The following is a 23192-nucleotide window of genomic DNA, read 5'->3' as shown; positions in this document are numbered from 1 at the left end:
CTTCAACACCCTCCTTCCACAATAATCGAGTTTCATACCTTTTATTCTTGTAAGTTGTATTTCGTTCAAATGACTCTAAAATTTCTTTATCTGATAGAGATATTTCTTTATCCGAACTTATCCTAATTGCTTCTAATTCCCATAATTTTTAACTATTTCATAATCTAAGTCCTCATTTACAACGGTTATATGATTAACTCTTGCGTCCTTACACTTTGATCTTTCGTCCTTGCCTTGAATCACAAAACCGAAAGTGCTTTCTGTTGCGACTAATTTTTTACAAATCTTCACGTTTCGTTCTCCTAAAATTTCCCAAATATAATCCGAACCTATTAATACCTGAATTTCGTCATTCGTACCAGCATCTGCTAATTCTATTCCCCTCTCAAACGCCATCTTTCGTATCCACCGAGAAGGAACTTTTACTTGCCCTAGTGTTATAGAATCAATGACTATTGCGTTAATTTTTATCTTTTTACTGGGATGGCTTACATTTTGCAATACGATTTCTACGATATCATACAAGCGCTCTTTTGCATCTTTGCATCCAAATGTGAAAATAATAAGTGCTTCTTTATTAATAATTTTCAACCCCAGTGAATCAACCACTTCTCGTAAGATGAATGACTTTGTTGACCCTGAATCTAGCATACAACGTAATTCCTTTTCGTTTCCCCCTTTACACCTAACTGTTGCCGAAAACGTCTGTAAAAGAACGGAAGTCGGTGGTTTAATTTTGTTATTATTTTCATTACATAAGAGCGAAAGAGAAGGTTCAAGGATTGGCGTTTGTTTTGTCTGATTGGAAGTATCCGTCTCTAAACCTTTCGATGCGGCGTCACATATTAACGAATTATGTAAACCTTGGACATTGCACAGTCTGCATTTTTCATCTTTATGAGCACAGAAACGCCTTTGATGCCCTTTCGAAAAGCAAATAAAACATAAACCTCGATCCATTAATGCCTTTCGGCGAGCCTTTAAATCAAGTGCGCAATCATGATTCATATGACAAGCAGATAAACAAAATATGCAGACATTTTGATTCTCTTTCTTAGGCGGGGTAGAGAACTTTCGATTTGGATTAAAATGTGATTTTTGAAAGTATTTAGAGGGAGTTTCGCTTTGACTAGTTAATACTGAAGCACCTTGCTTATTCGTACTGTAAATATTTCTTTTAGAATGCATGTAAGATTTATTTTGATAACCTTGATGGGAACTTTTGTTTCGTATTGATGTTTCATTTACATCAAAATTCTTAGAACGCGCTAACATCATTGATGTTTCCCTACATTCCACTTCAGTTTTCAAGAACGTTAGTAGTTCATTAACATCGAAATTTTGTTTATCACTTCTTTTCCTAGTGAATTCTAGAGTTAAATTCTCGGGTATTAACTTTAACAAAATAGGGGATAATAAATGTCCATAAGAACCACTAGTAACATTTAAAGAATTTAAATTCCTTATTTGTATTTCTATATCGTCATAAAGCTTCCTCAAAGAAGCCGTATTTCCGGAATATTTTACAGGTTCTAAACTCAACAATTTATTCATATGCGCATTAATTAGCAGGTCATCTCTGCCAAAACGGTTTTTTAGTATATCAACAGCCACCGTATAGTTTTCACTAGTAAATGTTAATCCACTAATAGCATTTAAAGCTAAACCTCCCAAAAGCGATTTTAAATAACAAAACTTGTCAACCGAACTGAGACTTTCGTTTTGGTGAATGAAATTACTAAACTGATTCCAGAATTCAAGCCAAGAACAAGGATCACCGCAATATTTTGTAATCGTTAATTTTGGCAATTTTAAAGTATTAACTTCACAAGTTTTCAACTTCGGGGATATAGTTTCCTCACTAGAATTTCTAGATTCAACTTTACACGCGTTTTTTCTTAATTTTTCCTCAATTTTACATTTAAAACTTATAATTCTTTCTTGATATTCCTGCGCGGAAATTACTTCTGTTTCCAACTCCTGTTCCGTAATTATAAGTTTTTCAATCTCAGAATCGTATTGTTTCAACAACTGCGATTTTTCAAGTAACATTTCAAGTAATTCTTTTAATTTCTCATCCGCGGTTTCACCCTCTTCTAACAATGCAGAATCTATTTTACTCATCAACTTAGTAGTTAAGTTACGCGTCACCGTACGCAACTTCTTTGCCTTATTCATAGCCTCCATTTTACCATTAGATTCTATCAACTATAATAATCACCAAGATTTTTATTCAACAATTCTATTCAAAACTGGAAAAATGAAAAAGGGCCTACCTCGAATTTCTTCGCGTTAAATCCTGGCTTTTCAGTCATGAACTCACTAATTTTCATGAACTCACTACTTTTCTTCGACCATTCTTCATCTCCACAAATCACGTCCGGGTCACCAGAAAAAATGTACGTATCCAAATGATCAGAAGGTTGTTGATGCTTGTTCCTTGATCTATTGCACCAAGATATTTTACTGTGCATTTATTTACAATTTATTTACAAGTCGTATGCCACCTGGCATGTTTACAAGCGTTATGCCTCCTGGCATGTACATGATAGACATATTCTGCCACCTGACAGATACGATGCAATTACCTCAATTAGCGGTAATACGCCCGACATTTTGGCGAGTCCGCTTCCCTTACGTTCTGTAACGCAACTAACTCTTTGTGCGGTGCGCCCTCTGGGCACAAATCACCGCAATCACCGAGGAGGCCTAAACACCTGTTATTTATAAAACACAAAATCCCCAATATTTTAAGGGGATAAAATCGTTACTGGCACTCTTCAAAGCAAATGAGCATCTTTAGATGACATTAAATATTGATGTCATTTGATACCGCTACGAAGATAGGAAAATCCAGACTATGTTGAGTTTATATAACTGTAACAGATCATATCTTACACTGTAGTGACTTTAGAGCCAGTGGACTAAAGGTGAAAAGGTAAATTTTCTCAACAGAAATTATAGCAAGGAAATGGTGCAGACAGCAGTTGTCTTTTTTGGGTTTCAACCACTTTTATCTTAAAAGTGTCGTCAATAGATTTGAACTTTAATGCAACTTATTTATGTATATAGACATTTTACACACATATTTTGGTATGTAAGATGGCTATTGACCTTTTGGTATTATTTGAATTTTTAAAACTGCTCCAAGATATCCAATAGATTTCACTGCAGATGACGACGTTATAAGGTATTTACTTCTTGTTAAAATCTTCTTGGCATGCCTTCATTGTGTGGTGGTCTGCACGCTGGGTGCGTATTCCAGAGTTCTGTGGTTCGATTACCGGCGAAGGTGTTACTTATTTTTTATCTCTCCTGCTTCCTCTTTCCCTCCGACTACATCACATATCATGTGAATAGACAGTTCACGGTCTATTACTGTAACAAGGGCATCTTATAGACAACAAAGCAAGTGAATGAAAAGAATTATATCCAAGAAACTGAAGATTAATGTAAAATGTAGAAAGGCAGCCTAACCGTCAGATTGCTTGCAACGGCTAAAATGACTTCCTAACCCTGTAGCGCCATTAACTTAGTTTGGCAGAACAGGTTAAATAACCATATCTCTTCTACTTCCAAAATATCTAATGTCTCTACAGTGGCGCCTGAACTAAAAGGGTGGTGGATGACGATTCTCCCCACCCTGGATTCGGCGATTGGGTTCCTTAAATACCCCAGTCGCCCTTTAAAAGGGGGAGTATATAAGGTATTTCTCCTACCTTCTTGGCAGGTCTTCGTGGTGTGGTGGTCTGAACGTTGGGCGAGCATTCCAGAGGTCCGTGGTTCGATTCCCGGTGAAAGCGTTGCTGATTTATCATCTCTCCTGCTTCCAAAATACCTAATGTCTCTACAACGTTATACAACAAACATGGCATTCGGTATGTGATTCTACTACGGAAGAAGTGATTACTTATCAGATTCGATACATGCATAAAAAAACACTAATTTTTTTTTTTTTTTTTTTTTTTTTTTTTGCTGATTTTGTAAATTTTAATAATGAAGTATTGTTGTCTAAAGAAATATCTGACTTTGAAATTTTAAAATAACGTGCTACAGAAAAAGATTATTATGACTTGAATATTTAAGTAAATTCATTTACGGAAGTGAATACAGCATGCAACAATCTAAGATTCCTTTGGAAATAAAAAATAGCGTGGACTTTGCTGCATTTTATATTTTAGAAAACTGGGTACAAAATCATTTTGAAAAGAAGAAATGGCTGTATAACCAAGAAAAAATTACTATGTAGCTTTCGAAATGATAATCATAATATGTACAAAACTTAAAGTTAAAATAATTAAACAATGTTTTTAAAACAGCTTCTATTGAATTAAATTTTATGTCTTCTTAACAATACTTTTCTCCCAAAGTTTATTTCAGTAAATTTAAAATTTCAAATATGATTTTATTTGCAGAGACACCGGATATTCGAATATCTCGCCTGTTGGAATAGTTCCATCTGATGCAATTGCTTTTAATTGGCTGGACTGTATACCAAGAATTGATTTGTCAATGATTAGAGATATTACAAATTGCAAAGACTATCAAATACGTACTTCTGAATACTTCTATAATTTAATTAAAATAGGTAGCATAATATGAACTTTGATAATATAGGGTTCTTATATTTTTATTGTGTACGAAGAAATGATTGTCTGTATTATTTTACCCTTACTTAAATCCTAAATTCTTTCTAAGATTATCCGTTTAGTATATGTATAAGGTATGTTCTCCGTCCTTTCCACATGCCTTCATGGTGTAATTGGAAGCGGACTCAACGCGTATTCGAGAAGTCCTCGCGAGGACATCGCAGATTTTTCACGTCTCCTGCTTAAAAAAAAAAAAAAAAAAAAAAAAAAAAAAAAAAAACCCTAATGACTCTACATTTGTTTTGAACCATTTATTTCACAGTTAATCGTAACAAGTTTATTATAAGTTAAGGTGGTAACTTCAAATTTTAAAAAATGAAAATAGTGTTTTACACAATAATCTATGATTACATAATGTAACAAAATGTGCAGATAATCAAGTCTCTTTTTCCACAGTTCTTTGTGTACGTTATGGTAAACTAAAATTCAAATGCTATGTATAAGAATAATTAAAATGTCCATGCTTGTAGTCTCCGTAATAACGACTCATGATAATGGCATAATTTCTTAAGTCTTAAAACAACGGCAGATAGCTTAACATTTTCCCCCTTTTTATCCCCTCCTCCAGCGAAATTCGAGTCGAGGACTTCCAACTAGCTTATGGTATAAATATTTCGAACATGTACTCAGCAAAGTAAAAATCTGATGTAAAGTAAAATTTAATGTAAAGTTTAAAGTAAAATCTGATAATGAGTCTCCCATTCATACTGCATGCGAACAGAAACAAAACCTCACGAATAATGGATAAAATTTCTGCAAGTACAATAACTATTAATAGTAAAGTTTCATAAAATATATATGTCTCCTTTAAATCTCCTTTAAATCCTTTAAATCTCCATTAAAGAACCAACTTTATTTCTGTGATTAGTAGTTGCAACTTGACTGAATTTTTATTTTTAGCAAAAGAAATGTGAAAACCCCAGAAAAAAATTGCGTGCAGCAAAAATAGTACAAATAAATTTAGGTTATTTTCTTCTGAAACATTGCACGCCCGTTTGAGTTCTAACCGAATTTATTCAGAGTAATAAGACAAACGCAAGGGGAATAAAATAGAAAAACTATTCATTGCCTCTCAAAATCGAAAGAGCATCAGCGGCGTATTCTATATTACATGCATTGTCTCACGAGGTTTATTTTCGAAATATTTCTGATCATGGATGTCGAAACAAAAGGGAAACAAATTGAGAAAGTTTAAAAATTTTGATGCCATTTAATTAAATAATAAAAACATTTTAATGCGGCTGACGGAAGAACCAGGATAGAATTAATATAAAAATAATGCATTAATTAAAATGAAGTATACATTTGGAGAAAAAATCCTCTTTCATTTAGCAGATCTACCGACAAGTTGATAAAATCGCTGAGCATTGAGCTCTCAATTCTTGGCGAACGAGCTTGTTGTACGGACGCTTCATATTATTGAAATCATGAACATTTAATTGTAAACTAATAAGTTTTTAATTACCGCATTTTGCTCCATTTATCCATGCATGCCGCGGATACCAGCCATTTTTGCCTTAGAAAATACTAAAAAAACTCATCATATCCTTTGGTAGTTAGTATTCGAGTGCTTTGCCATATTCGATTAAACAAAACTTTAAAACAAATGTCTATACGATAAAAAGGCATCTACAGAAGGTTCTTTTTTATACGTTACACGGTCTTTATAACGATTTGATATGGTCTGTTGTAAAAGCGTTTAGCTTGCATTACATTTCTAAAGAGTTTGCTCGGTTGTTTTTCTTTTCTTTTTTAATTCCTTTTTCTTTTTTTTTTACTCACATATATTGTTACTATCTAAGTTAACTAGTCACGATATAAGGTATTTCTCCGCCCTTCTTGGCATGCCTTTGTTGTTTGGTGGTCTGGACACTGGGCGTGTATTCCAGAGCTTCGCGGTTGGATTCCCGGCGAACGCTTTGCTAATTTTTCACCTTGCCTGCTCCCAAATTACCTAATATCTCTACAGTGGCGACTGAACTAAAAACGTGTTGGATGATGATTCTCCTCACCCAGGATTTGGCGATTGGGTCCCCTAAAAACTCAGTCGCCCTTTAAAAGGGGGAGTATATAAGGTATTTCTCCCGCCTTCTTGACATGCATTGTTGACGTGGTGGTATCCACGCTGGGCGCATATTCCAGAGGTCCGCGGTTCGATTCCCGGCGAAGGCGTTGCTAATTTTTATCTTGCCTACTTCCAAAAATCCATAATGTTTTTACAACGAAGATATCTGAAAATCTGCATATTGATGTTGCAGTGCTTTTACAAGATATTATGATATTTATTAATCATATAAGTAATTAATAAATATCATAACTGTATTTGTAATTAATGCCCTTCTGTCATTTATCCGTAAATGTACCAGTTGTAATATACTTGCAATTGTATTAAACATTGGTAACTATGTAATGTACAGGTACAACGTACTTTTATAATGTATTGTATTATAGATGTATTTAGAAGTTTTTTTTTTTTTTTTTTTTTTTTTTTTTTTTTTTGTTTTTGCTTTGTATTTTGCGCAGTAATATTATGAAATATAGGAAACTGGATAAAGTACTATATACTGTAAGGTAAATTTGCATGTGTGTAATGTATCAGTAATTGACACAGGTTTTAGTATTTACCTATGAATGCAAAAAAAAAAAAAAAAAAAAAATACTCGTCAAAGAAATAGATTGATAAAAAAAACACTGTACTTTTACCTGCTGTATAATGCATTTCAATGTAAAAATACTTGCGAATAAGTAGATTGATAATACATTGTACTTCTACGAGCTGTATAATGCATTTTTGTAATAATATGGTACAAGTTACTGGCCAATCAAATATTGGTAAATGTATATTGTATAGGTATAAAGTGTAGGTATAACAGTAGTTTCATAAGATTTAATAATTTGTTTTTAACTCAGTTATGTTTTAGTACTTATTTAAGAATGTATTAGCATTTATTTAAAAATGTGCTGTGTATTTGTATTATGTAATTGCTTCACATATTTGAATATATATTTTATATTTGTATTTTGTATTAAGGAGTATGCATGTATTATGCACGATGGGTAAGAGATTCGGGTTCCTAAGAAACACAGTGCTTTAATATCTTTAAGGACCTTAAACTGCTGAGTTGGTAACCAATTCTGTATGGATTATGTAACACTCTGAGACGGAAGCCAACTCAGCGGATTTCAGGATTCCAGTACTTTTACATAAAATTGTTTCTATTAAGGAAAAACTTTCGAAGGCTGTCTGCCTAAGTTGAAGGGATGTCTTCGTGGAGGATTTCGTAGGGTAATCTGGCTCAGATACGTTTTATAAATGAGAAAAATACGAAACTAGAAATGCAACCAGTCTGTTCTCCCATATTTTAACTCGGCTTTTATGTGACAGTGCCACTTCAGTGTGAATAAAAATAATAATGGACTCATAAACCACACTTAGGAAGACATAAACAAGTTTTCAGTCATCGGTATGAGTAAACGATCGCATGAATAAAGGATTTGCATCGTAACCAAAAGGGAAATATGAAAACTAAAATTCGGGTAACTGAATATATATAAGACTGAGAGTTATCACGGAAAATCTGCATCATTTTAAAATATACAGACATTCGAGTTTTATTTATAGCTGTAAGCATAATTCAATGAATTCAGTATCATTGTAATGAAATAAGTGTTGTTGCTTTAATTTAATGCAGTGCGTAAAATAAATTAAAATTTTTTAGCCTTCTGGGGAACGTTAAATTAAATCAAAACATTTTACTCGTACTAACACACAGTCATAACATTTTATATTACTTTACGAACTGGGCATAATTTCAAGCAACGTGTATACATTTAATAACTGCAGAATTTAAACCCTCCATAAAATACAATTTGTAAAGTTAAATTTATAATTAAATATTGGAACAAAAGTTTGTTGAATTGCATGTGTAGTAAATTATAGACATTTAACACTCAAAGATACTTTTTAACATATAACTCAGTCTCCCCCCAAACATACGTAGTTTTTTAAAACAAAACTTTCAATCGATTATCACTGTCCGTCCTTTTAATGTAATTAATGCAATCTGTTAAAACATGAAGACGTATTTTTCAGACTGAATTGCATGCGTATTATTAAAAGCTAAATAATAATAATGAAAAATATAATCCGTATTCCCGAGCTAATGTTCAATGTACGAAGAACAAAAACATACATGATGCTGTTTGCGAGCCTACATAAGCACAGCTCCTGACTCTTTGGTTCTGTCGTTCCCGGAGCTTAACACACTTTCTCGACGATGCACTAACCGCGATACAGAGACTCTTCGATGCACTTGACGACCCACTCGGCACTCGCTGGCCAGCTGTCAACTCAATCGTCTCCGCACGGACTAAATAGATGAGACACACTATTTCGCACTCTAGACGCGGCACACACTAACTGACTGCGGACAAGCAGGGTTTATATAGCTTTCGGCTTGTGTTCGAGAACATTCTGGGCTAAACCGGTAAGAATTCGTTCCGGAAGGTTCTCCATCCGTCCGTGGTATATCGCCTCGTCGCCAAATGTCGCCAAATGAGCGATTTCTCGCCAAATGTGGCAACCTTAAACAGCTTTGAAGGAACGCTATCTCACTGCGCCTTGACATTTCTTAACAATACAGTAATTGAAAATTAAATATCAAATAAAACTGATGGAAATTTAATTTTCGAAAAATTAGCTCATAAAAAAAAACGCTCAAAATTATTTTACTGTAGAAAGATCTATTATAGTTTAGTCCTTTTAGAAGGATACAAAAAGTGAAGTGATAATAAGTGTGAATGTATTTTTTAAATTATTTTTATGTGATATACTGATTGAATGTATAGTCGGATCTATCTGTGATACAGAGTTTGAATGCTCATCATAGATGAGTTTCAGTAAAAATTATCATAACAGTCATCTTATATACAACAGCTCCAGCAAACTGAATCGGATTACAAAATTTCAAGACTGCAAAGCCACAAGCAGCTGATCGGTAAAACCGCTAAACACAAACATTTTGACGTGGGTTCAAATTACGGCAAACGGATTGGCTGCATGCTTGGGTTTTATAGCTTTTCTTATGAATTTAAATTAATAACTGTTAAAATTATTTTTTATTTCTATTTTGAGATCATTATAAGTATCTTCCTATCATTTGCATTGATAATACAAAAATATTCTAGAGCTAACAAATCTACGAGTTGTCAAAAATCGCATGAAGAATTGAAGCAATAAGAATTGTCCTTAGAGAAGAAACCTTCTGATATGCGATTTTAAGATCATGCATAGCAGAATAAATAAAGAAATGATCTATTCTGAAAATGCATCAGCATAAATACTAGAGAAAATGCTGTGTCATACTCTTTTCCCTTGCGATATATATTTGCAAGAAGATGAAAAATGTTATATTTATAAAGGAAAATGCACTCTTTCGTAAACATTTCTTTGGCTCAATTCAAAGGCGCATGGGATAAAAAGCCCCAAATCTTCATCGAAAGTTTAGTTTACGATGTGAGAAAATAAAGGAATATATAACTCCAAATAATTTCGTACGTAACACATTTCAGTTCCTTTAAATAAAACTTAACGTGATACTGCTACAGCGTCATAAACAATTGTCTATTTTTTAGTGTATGAGCAAGTAACAAGAAACGTGATTCGAAATTAGTACTTCTTGCGATCAGAGACTGAAATGCAATTAAATTGTTATATTCTGTAAACTATTTTAAGTTTAGTGTTACACATGGCGGAATAAAAATTTTTAAAGAATTTTTTAAATATTGCATTTCAATGTTTTTCTAAAATTTGACTAAAATGGTACGTTTATAATTCTTTATTAAACTAAGTTGTGATATTAATTTTAAGATTTTGCTAACCAATTTTAAAATTTTCCCTTATTCTCTTTAATTCATATCCATACATTCTTTCAGACCAGAAGGCAATATAAGGTGAAAGGAGGTTTAAAAGCTAGTGAAGGTTAACTGTATTCTACCGTATGGTTAAGCAAATATCTACGCTGTTGTTCATTCATTCTAGCGCTGTCTATTTGTTTGAGAGTTTAGTACTGGTCTTAGATCGCCCCGAGTCCACTGCCCTCAAAGATTGGGAAGTTCCTTCTTCTGCAATGAAAAGTTAAGAATAGAACTCAGTGCCTTGTTTTAGAGTATTTGGTTTCGATGTTTGTATGTTTAAGACAGCTCTTCTACATTTTGCTAGTTCCTGTCGATAAGTAATTTATCCTTTAGTTTCAGAAGTTCTCGCTTTGGTTGCAATGCACTATGAGAGATCAAATAAATATTTTGAATATCAAACTGTTCTTTTGTAACACGATTATAATCAAAGTATTACATAGCAGTATTTGAAGAATTGGAACAGTTTTAAGTATAGAATGACGGGTTGTAAAGCATTCCTTTCTAATAATACATAATAAAGAACATAGAAGGTCTTTAGAGCGGGAGTGGCAGGTAAATAGTTTTAAAACTTATGAGTAGTGTTAAATACTGTGTAAAATGTATTGCTGATTAAGAAATAGAGCCAACCGGAATCAAACTCACGTTTCTGAGCAATATGAATAGTGCAAAATATTCTTTATCGATACTGTAAACAGTTGAATAAGGCGCCATTAAAAACATCCCTATTATCAAGTGAACAGCCCATTAAGGTGTGGTGTGGTGTATTTAATTATGGCAAAGCACACTAGGGCTATCTGCCTAAGGGGAGGGATGCCTTTCGTGGAGGACTTTCTAAGGGAAACTGGCTCGTATACACGTTACACATGGGGAAAACCACGAAAACGCCCATGCAGCCAGCCCGTTCGCGGGATTCGAACCTCGGACCGAACTACCAGTGTTCAGCCGCTGGTGGGCCCTGAACAGCCCATTAAGAAATGAAACGTTATATTGCTTTAAATACAAAGAGAAGTAGTTGGATGAAAGCTTTACAAGATCATTAGCAAACTCTATATAGATTCCAAGTCAGCAGGTAATGATATTTATTGTGCATTGTATGCTTCGAAAATGAAACTTGTGTAGGAAATTACACATAGTTTCATAGTTTCTCTTCTTTCTAGTGTAACCGCAAAATGCATTTGAAAGGGTTAAAAGAAATTGTAAATCGAACCCATGGGCTGGAGTCTTTTCTCTTGTCGATTTACAAGAGAAAAGTATGCAGGAAAGAAATGAGATAAACCATTTGATTATCTGAGAAAATCTAAAGAAAAGGTATATATTCAGAATCTTTCTAGAAAGACATACTAGGTAATGTGGAAGAATCAGGATTTCAAGTGGAGCACTGTCCACTAGTTATATAGATTTGATTGAATATCAGGATGGCTGCTTAAACATTCCAAGTTCCACAGAGTGACGTCTTGGATCGACAAAACGTTTAGATGAATATGTAGTCTCATGCCTGAAATTAACTGCTAAAGTTTGTAATATTTAACAGCCTGAAAGAACAAGACTGTTCTTCCATGTCGTTGAGATACGTGAGCAATATACTAAAACAAGCAAAAAACAACTTGAATATAGATCTTCTTTAAATGGAATCTGTTCCTCATATTTTTGCCTCGCATTGCTTTACAGATAAAGTATAAGTGATAGAGTTGCGTACCTCATCATCAATCACGAGAAAAAAGTAAATTATGACTGACTGACATTGCTCTGCCGCAATGTAACACACTGTTAGAGAGATGCAAAAGACATTAAGGAGTTCATTCATAGTTATTCCTCCATAATATTGAGGGAATTGGATCAGTTTGGTAAGCAAATGTTTGAATTTTGTGATTACATATTTTGCAAAGATGAAACGCCTCTTAAACTTTCAAAAAACTTCTGTCTGAGTAATTAATCTGAGCACACTTAGAATCATTTTCATGTTAACCTCATCCACTAGCCTACAAATGGATAAGCCTACTGAACACAAATAGTTTTGTAAGCGTTCAGGTTCTGGTAATGGGGCTGGCTGCATGGTGATTATGTGGGTTTCTTCATATGATGAATATAAAGCAGTTGCTTTTAGGAAATTTTCCACGAAGATATTGCTAAAGCAATTAGACCTACCGCTGCCTACCGATGACCTACCGATGACCTACCGATTAGACCTACCGATGCTGATATAATTACTTCAAAATCAGTCTTGATCAGGTTTTTTTATTGAGTTCTATTGTTTGAAAATGACTTGAAGAAAACTAATGCTATAGATATTAACTTCAAGTATAACCTAAACCTTTAATAATTTGTTTTCGTTCTACCCTCGATACCATGATTAAAAAGAGCAATATTTAAAATTAAATATAACCTCTACGGAGTTTCTGAATCTCGATATCTAACTTTTCTGCTGGCTAGATAGCTGTGTGTTGAAGACATGTTATAGAAACACTCAATTTAAAATTTTGGATACTTTTTGTTAACTAAAACCTTAGCCACTAAAATAAAGTTTGAGATTTTTAATTAGAACCGTTGGTTTTTCTTATTAGCAAACACCTTTCTGTTTAACTATTGAATCATCAGATACTCATATTTACAACGTTCTTGAGACTGCTTGAGAAATAAGCACAACTGTCAAATTTGTGTGTTAAAACAAAAGAAGATATTGAAACATACTCTATGCGATTCAAAAATAAATTAAAATTCTCTTACTTCAAAAAAGTAGATAATTCAAAACATTTTTAATGAAGTCGAGTTATTTTATAAGAAAAGCAAAAATAACTCCAGTTCTATTAACAAGAACAACAGCTCAGAAAATCTATGCATGAGAGCTTATATAGAAATGTACGTTATAGCTGAATTAATGAAACATACCGATGTCTTTCACTAGACAAATGATCATATGTATATTGCTATGATTCCGCTTTTAGTTCGTCCGTTTGTTTGGTTTTTTTTTAGCCGAAAATTCTCTTTTGCCTGTATTTAAGATTTACGAACTGCACATTGGATAACGTCCGGATTATTTAAATATTAGGTTCAAATCGGAAACCGACATATACGAGACAAGTTTCATCCACCATCGAGAATAGTTGGACTTTCACGATAGGAATTCATTTCAAGTAATGTATTTCCCAATTTATATGAATTTATGTTGCCAAATTATTCAGCTTTACTTGTTAATTGTATTTACTAATATTTCAAAGCTTATTCGATCAGTCTTATGGTACACAATTCTATGTGATAGTTTATACTCATGAATATGCTACCTTTTAGCTTGGAAGATTTTATATGGTAAAACATTTATTTGTTACGCCGTATGTGGAACAATTTTCTTAAATTAGATCACTCAAAACAAAAGTTTTTAGAAAATACAGAAAAAGTATTTAAAACTCGTTTAGAGGCCAGCAAAAATGCGTTAAAAGTACAGTTTTAATTTATTTTGGAAATAAAGATTTTCGGTAACCATGCAATCTACATTTATTTATTTACTATTTCATCTTTTGTCATTTTATTGCACATTTGAATATGAAAGCTATTGAATTTTTTTTAGTTTAAGAAGCTATTCTTATTGAATTATGAAACTTTAAAAGAAAAATTATAATAGAAATACAAATATAATAAAAATAAATAATATTTAAATTATAAAATTTAAATTGGATAAAGTGAAGAATAACGGGAACTACGAACTTGACAATTTCTGTGTTAGATAGTGATTTTATTCTTGTAACTCTGCTTTCTCGGTCGTTTCGTAACGATTTTATTTTGCTAATCTAAACTTTTTGATAACTTTATGATAACAGTATAATCTATTATATCTATGCAATGCTTAATGAACGCAGTGCCGAGAGTGTCGTGATACCAAATTTGTGCAGTTCTCTGATATGTTTAAGTAAAATTGAATAATTAAATGAATAATGAATTACGATACTATAGGGAAGTGTACAGGGGGAGAAAAACAGTAATGTGTCATATTATATATATATATATATAACGTTTAAGGTGAGCGATGCCGAGTTGGTGCAATTCTCTGATATTTCATAAGCGAAAACAGGTTGCTGTAGACACGAGGAAAAGTGTATATAATAAAATGTACGTAATCAGTGCTTAAATTGCGCCGGAGCCCACCGGAGCTCTAAATAAGATAAGCTCCGGTACTTATTTTTATAAAACTGAACCACAATTTAAAGGAAAAAAATAGAATTCCTAACGTTTTAGTTTAACAATAAGCAGATCTTGCAATACTCTATTTCCCTAGAAGTACGAACTCATGAGAACATGAGACGTTTAAGTAAAGTCCCCTCACTCACATGCGGAAACCTTTCCCTTTAAGAAGGGCAATAAATTTAGGAGAGTTTGCTTAGGAACGCGTAAATTTCTTGCCAATGCCATCGTATCTAGTGTATTGTTATCGATGCTTACAGTTATTTCTCCTCGCAGGAAGGAAAATTTGTGTTCTTAAATGTGCGTTAAGTGACAGCGAGTAGAATAAGAGTGCTTACTGAGATAAACTGCTCAAGCACGTCCTATACATCGTCTTCCCACAGTATCCACTAATGGGGGGAAGCATAACCAGCAACTTTACATTCATCCTTAGGAGTCAGATTCAGGACACATTTTATCCCTGACACACATCTGCTTGATGGCTATAATTATATCAGTAGAGTGCCGCGGTCAAAGAGAACGTTCTCTCTCATCAAGATTCCCCTCATTTTTTGTTTCAACCCACTCTTAACCTCATTCTGTTTCGCGTTGAGATTTTCATCAGCTATACTTTAAGTATATTTAATTTTTGTGATGATAAAAGAACTCCCCCCCTTTCGATCAGAGCTTAAATTGGGTCGGAGCCCACCGGATCTCGGCTCCTGTGCTTCTTAGTTTTTGTAATAAATCATAATTCTAGCCGAAACGCACCGGAGCCCTGAATGAGAAGGCAGCGGCACTTCTTTTATGTAATTGAATAACAATTTCAGTAGAAATTTTATCTCGGAAATTTTATTTTAACAATAAAATTATATTAAAAATCGCTTATTAAATTTCAATTTATTTCTTTACATTTTATTTAATTTTAATTATTTAATTACTTCAATCTTTAACTATTTCAATAGATAATAATTAATTAGCTAATAATTATCAATTAAATTATAATTAATTAATTGTATAACAATTATTGATTAAACAACAATTTATAAACATTAATCAAATAGCTACTAATTAATTTGATAATAATTAAATATTTAGTTGTAAAATTATTAATAAGTTTAATAGCCATTTTATTTATTTATTTACTCTTGTTCCTCTTTGCTGACGGTCTTACATAATGCTCCGGCACTTCTAATCTTAGAAATTAAGCCCTGTATGTAATATTTATATGCGCAACGCCAAGAATGTGCGCTATGGCGAGTTTGTGCGATTCTCTGATTTGTTTAAGTGAAAGAGAATAATCAAGGGAGTTATGATACTGTGATTCATAATAATGAAGGGAATTGTGTACATAAGGGTGAAAAACTGTAATGTATCGCATAATATATATATATAACGTTTAATGCGCGTGATTCCGAGTTGTTGCAGTTCTCTGATATTTCATAATCGAAAACAGATTGCTGTATACTCGAGGAAAAATTACAATACATATAATAAAATATATATAATATTTAATATGCGTAATGCCAAGACTGTGAGCGATAGCGAGTATGTGTAATTCTCTGATTTTTTTAAGTTGAAAACAGCTCGTTAATGCGGAGAAAAGTAAAGTACCATATAATGTATATAATATTTAAATGTGCGCATTTGCGATATTTTGCGCCAAATGCCGATTTGTGCAATTCTCTATTGTTTTTCAAGCGAAATCAAACCACTGTATACACGGAAGGAAAACGATAATGCATATAATATAAATTTCTATAGTTTCATGACTGAATAATAATAGTTTTATGAAATAAAACATTCAATAGATTTTTATATTCGAAAGGTCGAAAAAATGGTAGTAAATAAATGATTAAAACAATCACCAGTTTTTAGAGACCATCTAATAATTAAATAAATAAAAGTAGTAAAACGCATACTACATGAATGCGTAAGATTATTTTTTTTTTTTTTTTTCAGGGATGTTTTCCGTTAACACCGTGTAATAGTAACCCTTCCTAACATACTTTACTATCAATGAAAGTTGTTCAAAAATCATTCATGATGTTTTAAATCGTAATTTTTTTTTCAAAATTCCAGCTTTTAAGTGATCCCAAGGAATGCATAATAAAAGAAATTTCCAAAATATAACACAGATTTAAAAAAAAAAAAAAAAAAAAAAAAAAAACACCTCTCTGCTTTCCATTTCTACTACTTAATGGATAGTAGACAATTCAATAGTACATTGAAAATCACAATTTTACATGGGGAAATCTGTATCTTTTACCGTTGTTTACTAACAGTTTGCTAAGAGCTCATATCATCAGTATCTATTAAAAAATAAATTCAAAATATATCAGTCATCCAGGTTTTACTGTCATAACTCGCACCTATTGATTGAGAGTTCACTCTGGCAGCTGTTTTCCAAAAATAGCTTGAGTTTGACAGCTTAGAATCTATATTTTATCACAAATGTATGCAAACATAAGTATATATTGAAATAAATTTGATTATCACGAATGACTAGAATTTACAATAATACCTTATTCTATTTATTTATAATTTTTGCAGATGAAAAATACTTAGCATTTTTCAGATTAGAATTTCACAGTTAATGCATATTTTCAAGTAGCAGCATTTCCTCAAAGCCGTTTTTTCTGAGACAATACTATTATAAGCATGAATTACGAAACGTAAACTGGAAAACTGTATTTCAATGGAAGAGTAAAAATCTACATCGTTGAAACAGAAAGTTATTTCACATATTGATATCCTGACCGGATCTTTTATTTCGAGTATTTTGAGGCAAGAGTAGACTTGTCGCACTCTCTCATCCTTATCTAGCCGGAGCAGCGCCAGGAGGAAAACACATAAATTGCGCAGTATGCAAAATCACAACTTTTAGATGAGGCTTAGTGATTGGATCCAGCGCATCATATAGAAGGTGTCTGTTATTTGTATAACTGCCATTTCTTTTCTGCGAAATTCGAAGATCAGTGACTATAAGCTTTAGTTCCATTTATTTTTATATGTTTTTACTAAATAATTATTTATTTTTAATTTATTAAGAGATTATAGTATTTCGGTTCAATAGTTCTACATTAGAATTAAATTTGCATTCTAGTAGGTCAAATGCAATGAGTAGATATTTTCAGACTAACAATGGAAAAATTAGTCTCTCGAAAAATGCCATCCGAATCTATTGTATTTAAAGAAACATTGAAATGCATGTGCTGAGGGATGTTTTGCTCTATTAACTTCCTAGTCTTAACTTTAAAATCTTCAGTCATGATCAATAATAAAAGTAGCATTATTTTACTGAAATGGAGTATGTGAGTTAAAAACAGCATTGCCTACACCAGGAAAAGTTTGTGATTTAATGAATTAAGGGATTAATGTGAACATAAGCTGCATAAATGCACGGTTCTTTTATCACAATGCACCATCAAATGTTATGATACAATTAATTAGCAATTCCTTACACTATTGTGATTTTAACTTTCTCTTTATAAATACAATAAATAAAAATATATTCAATTAAATTTTTTATAATAATAATTGATGAACTTCGGGAAAAATTAACTGCTGTATGAAAAAATCTGGATATTAGTTACATACTATCACAGATGTCGTTAAATATTAACATAAATATTTGTTTACATGCATTTATAGATATATAAGATTATATTAACTTTATTCTTTTAAATTAAATATCAAGAAATGATGATGCTTTCATTTAGTGTAAAATTGTCTGCCCTGGTACAGTTCTAAGAGCCTAAATTTTAGATTTTTCATAATTTTTTGTATTACGTGTTTACATAGGTGTTACTTGGATTTGCTTTCTCTTAAGCACCGTTTAATTCCACTCCCATCAATAGTTTAATTTAATCTACCAACTTCAGTTTTGCGTTTTGCTTTAGGAAATTGATTCTTTTTCACACATTACTATTTCTCTCAAATTAAGTCTCCAACTTTTCTTTTCCATAAAATTTACCCACAGTGCCCAAGCTAGGCAATTTAAAACTTTTCATCAACTGAGTGAGCTTCATCGAAATGAATTTCGCTAGAATAGTTTTAATAGTTTTTACATCAACGTAATCTTGGTTTCTTTTGTCTAGTTGTATTAATTAAACTGAGCAATCCATAGTTAAAATGCTGAAATTTAGTAACCCACTGGGCTAGGTCATGACCTTCATGAAGAGGAGACCATGACACTGAGAAACTCGACGGCGCTTTCTATCCGATACTGTAAACGGGAAATCCATTAGTCCTAAAAATATCTTTCATACATTACCCATTTAAATAATGTAAGCACTCAAAAACAAGTTTTATAAATACGTTTCATGTTTTAGGCTTTGTGGAATTATTTTAATTAGTTTCTTGCATAAATATATCTGAAAGAATTCATAGAAGAAAACCCAAATATTTACAATAATTGAAACATAATAATAATTGGAAAACTCTGTTAATGACAAATATGCAAAGGTTTCAGAGGATAAGAATAACAATAACCAATATCTTACCTATGGTTAATAACTTTCTGGTGCATGAATAATTTATTATGAATAACACATGATGTTTTTCTGTAAAGCGCTGCAGTTATTTTACACAAATAACGAATGTAATCAACATCTCAATCAAAATGTCTTAACGCAGAAAGGTCATAGGGCGACGTAAAGTCTTCCAGGAGGGTCGGGCTGCGTCCCTCATATCATATCATATCTGATGCTACAAGCCAAATTGAGATTCCAAATAATCTGTTAAAAATTTACATTTTAATATCAATTTATATATGTAACAACACGTTGGCATAATCATATATTCTCGAAAAAGCTTTTCGCAGATTAAATTTCTTTTAAGGAATATTTGCTTCAGAATTATTTTGACTCCACAATTGCTGTATGTCATTTTTCGGAAACTGATAAACATTAATATCAGCTTTTATTCAAATGTAACTGAATTTACCATTCGGTATACAACAGTAATCAACCATTAATGGTATATCTCTTTGACAAAATTAACATTTAACGTACAAAAACCGCGTGGTCAGTTCCAGAGTGTCCAATAAAGGGAAAGAATGACTCCTTCCCGAGTTCTTAACAATCATTATGGCTTTCTAATGGGGATGCGCGATGCTTCTACGGCACTGCGCGATGCCGTAAAAAAAATTCCAAACAATGGATTTCTTCCAGCATTGCTTTGAGCGGGGAGATTTCAAGCCGAAACAGTTTCCCTCTGAAATAATTTGTGCATTTCCAAATCAGTTGATGGTGGTTTAGTGAGTTTACTAATTTTAACACTTTTACATTTTTAACAATATTTTAATTCACTATATACAGTGCGTATTCTTAGGCCGCCGCCTTCAACATGAACAAACTTTATTCTTTTTCACCCATGCGAGCAACAGCGCCCTCTAGCCTTTTTCCTTCAAATTACAGAACACTCCCCACCTGAACTCGGTTGAGAGTTCATCTTTCAATAATATATTCTAGAATATTCAATTAATATTTCGACAATCAATCCTAGAGAAATGGTTAAATATAACAAACATGCATACATAATTATAAGCATATAAATTTTACAAAACAATAAATGATACCCATCAGCAAGGTCAGGAGAATCAAACCTAAAAATACAAAATAAAAACAGTAGTTAAGTTCCATATTATATAACAATTGTATAGGTCTTTTTAAGGTACCAGTAGGTGTTTTAATTATGCAAGATCTTATTTTACCATCTCTGCCTGGCATTATTCCAAAATTTTACCTATTGTCCAGAGATTTCTGGGATGTTTATCGTCATGAATCAAGACATATCGTTGATATCGTTGATATATATAATATCGTTGATTTTAAACTGAGATGCGTTAGAGTGTGGAGGATAAATTTTAGCAGATCTCAGATTAAAAAGATACTCTGATTTCCAACGCTTCCAAAAATAATTTAAAATATCTTGATGGTATTTTTATCGTTTAATAATTGAATTTCTTGATCCAATCAAATTATTTGATGTTATTTTATTAGCAGGCAGAGATAGTATTCGTCTACCAACCAGAAAATGAGAAAGTGTTAGTGGAGAAGGTTCATTGGGATCGGTAAACACGTAGGTAATTGGTCTACAATTAATAATTGCCTCTATTTCAATGAGCACTGTTTCACAATAACGGATGATCACTTCTTTCACAGTAAGGAATGATCGACCTTGCCTGTCTTTCGTAAAAAATGGACCGGCGAAGTCCAACCCGGTCACAGCAAATGGAGGCGACTCTTGGATTCTCTCTGGAGGAAGTGGAACGATATCCTGTACCCCAGGACGAGCACTATATCGTCTGCATATCACACATTTGCTGATGATAGTCTTAACACGCTATCTTTCCTTAATGATCCAATATTTGTCTCTGATCTGAGTTAGTGTCGAATTAACTCCAGCATGGAATACCTTTTCATGCGAGTCCATGATGATCAACTCGGTAAACTTGCACTTAGAGGGTAATAGAATAGGATGTTTTAAATTCTCGTGACAGTCTGTAAATTGAATGCGACCTTCCAACCGAAGAATTCCCTCCTCATCAAGCCTTCGATTAAGGGAGTAGATGGAAGAATCGAGAATTGTTTTTTATTTGATAACTTAATTATTTCCATTTGATACGATTCTCGTTGCGTAATTTTTACCCAATAATGTTCAGCTGCTTCAATCTCAAAAGCACTTAAAGGTCCATTCTCTGTAGACCTTTTCAGAAGCCTCCCAATAAATCTTAATACATAGGCAGTAATTCGGAGAAATTTTCCTAAAGAACTGAATTTTTCTATATGCAAAATTGGGGATTCATTGTTAATTACAGGTGCAGTCAAAATAATACTTTTTCTTAACTCTAACGATTCTGAATTTGGTTGTAATTTCTTTTGTTTCGGAAACTTTTCAGTAGGAAAACGTAACCAGTGTGGCCCATGCCACTACAGATCATTCTTAATTAGTGACTGAGCACTAATTCCTCGAGTCAGTAAATCGGAAGGATTTTGTTTTCCTTCGCAGTGGTTCCACAATTTTTTGTTGCATATACTCTGTATTTCTGTAACACGATTGGCGATAAATGGTTTCCAATTATTTGGCGAACCTTTAATCCAAGTAATGGCGATTTCGGAATCACTCCAAAAATAAGCATCCTCAATTAAATAACCAAACAATTTTTTCAAATATTTATACATTCGAGCAACCACGAGTGCTCCCATTAACTCTAAACGAGGAAGCGTGATTGATCTTAAAGGTGCGACCCTGCATTTAGACATGATAAAGGAAGTTTTAATTTCAGAATGACTCGTACAATATCTGAAATATGCAATGGCCCCATATGCTTTCAGACTAGCGTCCGAAAATAGGTGAAGGCTTATATTCATTTATATTCATTGGATCGTCATCAAAGAAATTCCGCTGTATCGATATTTCAGTTAAATCACTAAGTTCCTCCTGCCAAATGTTGAATTTGTCCTTAATCTCTGCAGGAAGGACCTCATCCCAGTCAGAACCGGAACACCAGATTTCTTGCATAATAATTTTTGCCCGAATAACAAAGGGTGCAATAAATCCAAATGGATCGTGTATTTGGGCGATACTTTGCAAAAGTTTCCTTTTTGTAGCAAAATCGTTTCCAGTAGAAAAGTCAATTATTTTTTTTTAATTTAACTTTATATTGTCCTCAATGGAATTCCAAATCACGCCTAAGAAATTCGATTCACTAGTTAATTTGTTATCCGATTCCTTAATCCCATTTGAGACCCATAAATCGTTTAATGCTTTAGAATTAGTTATTAATTTTCTGAAATTCATCCCAGCATCATTAAATATGTTAACCGCATCTACAGATAACCGATATGCATCTTCAACTGTTCCTGCTCCAAAATATAGGTCGTCGACATAGACAGAAGAATTCAACATTTGGAAACTGTCCGGCATTTTATCTTTATATTTCTGAATGTGATATTTTATAGTGGCGGCCAAATTGAAAGGAGATATAGTCAAACCGAAAGCTACGCGATACATTTGCATAATCTTAAAGGAGTCATTATTTTCATTAAACCAAAGAAATTTTAGAAATTTTCTATCACCTTCAGCAATTCCTATCATCAAAAGGGCTTTTTCAACGTCTCCACAAAACGCTATCTTAAACTTACGGAAATTTAACATAATGTCTAGTATATTTGGATTTAGATTAGGTCCCGATTCAAGGCAGTCATTTAACGAATTCGTGTCCTCTGTCCATGAGCTAGCATCGTACACAATTCTTACCTTAGTAGTTTCACTAGGTCGTATCACTGCTCGGTGCGGCATAAAATATCCCAAATTTGTATCATTATTCGGACATTCCTCCACAATTCCTTCTAATATCTGGTTCTCAATTATATTTTTATATTCCTGAAAAATCTCCGGAGTTTTACTCAGTCTATTGTGAAGGTTTGCGAATCGTTTCTTAGATACCTTAAAATTATTTCCTAGGTT

The sequence above is a fragment of the Stegodyphus dumicola genome, chromosome X1 (genome assembly GCF_044657685.1).
Source record: "Stegodyphus dumicola isolate Sdum_Otavi_A_Nest chromosome X1, ASM4465768v1".
NCBI classification, from domain to species: Eukaryota; Metazoa; Arthropoda; class Arachnida; order Araneae; family Eresidae; genus Stegodyphus; species Stegodyphus dumicola.
This window is presented reverse-complemented; position numbering follows the sequence as displayed.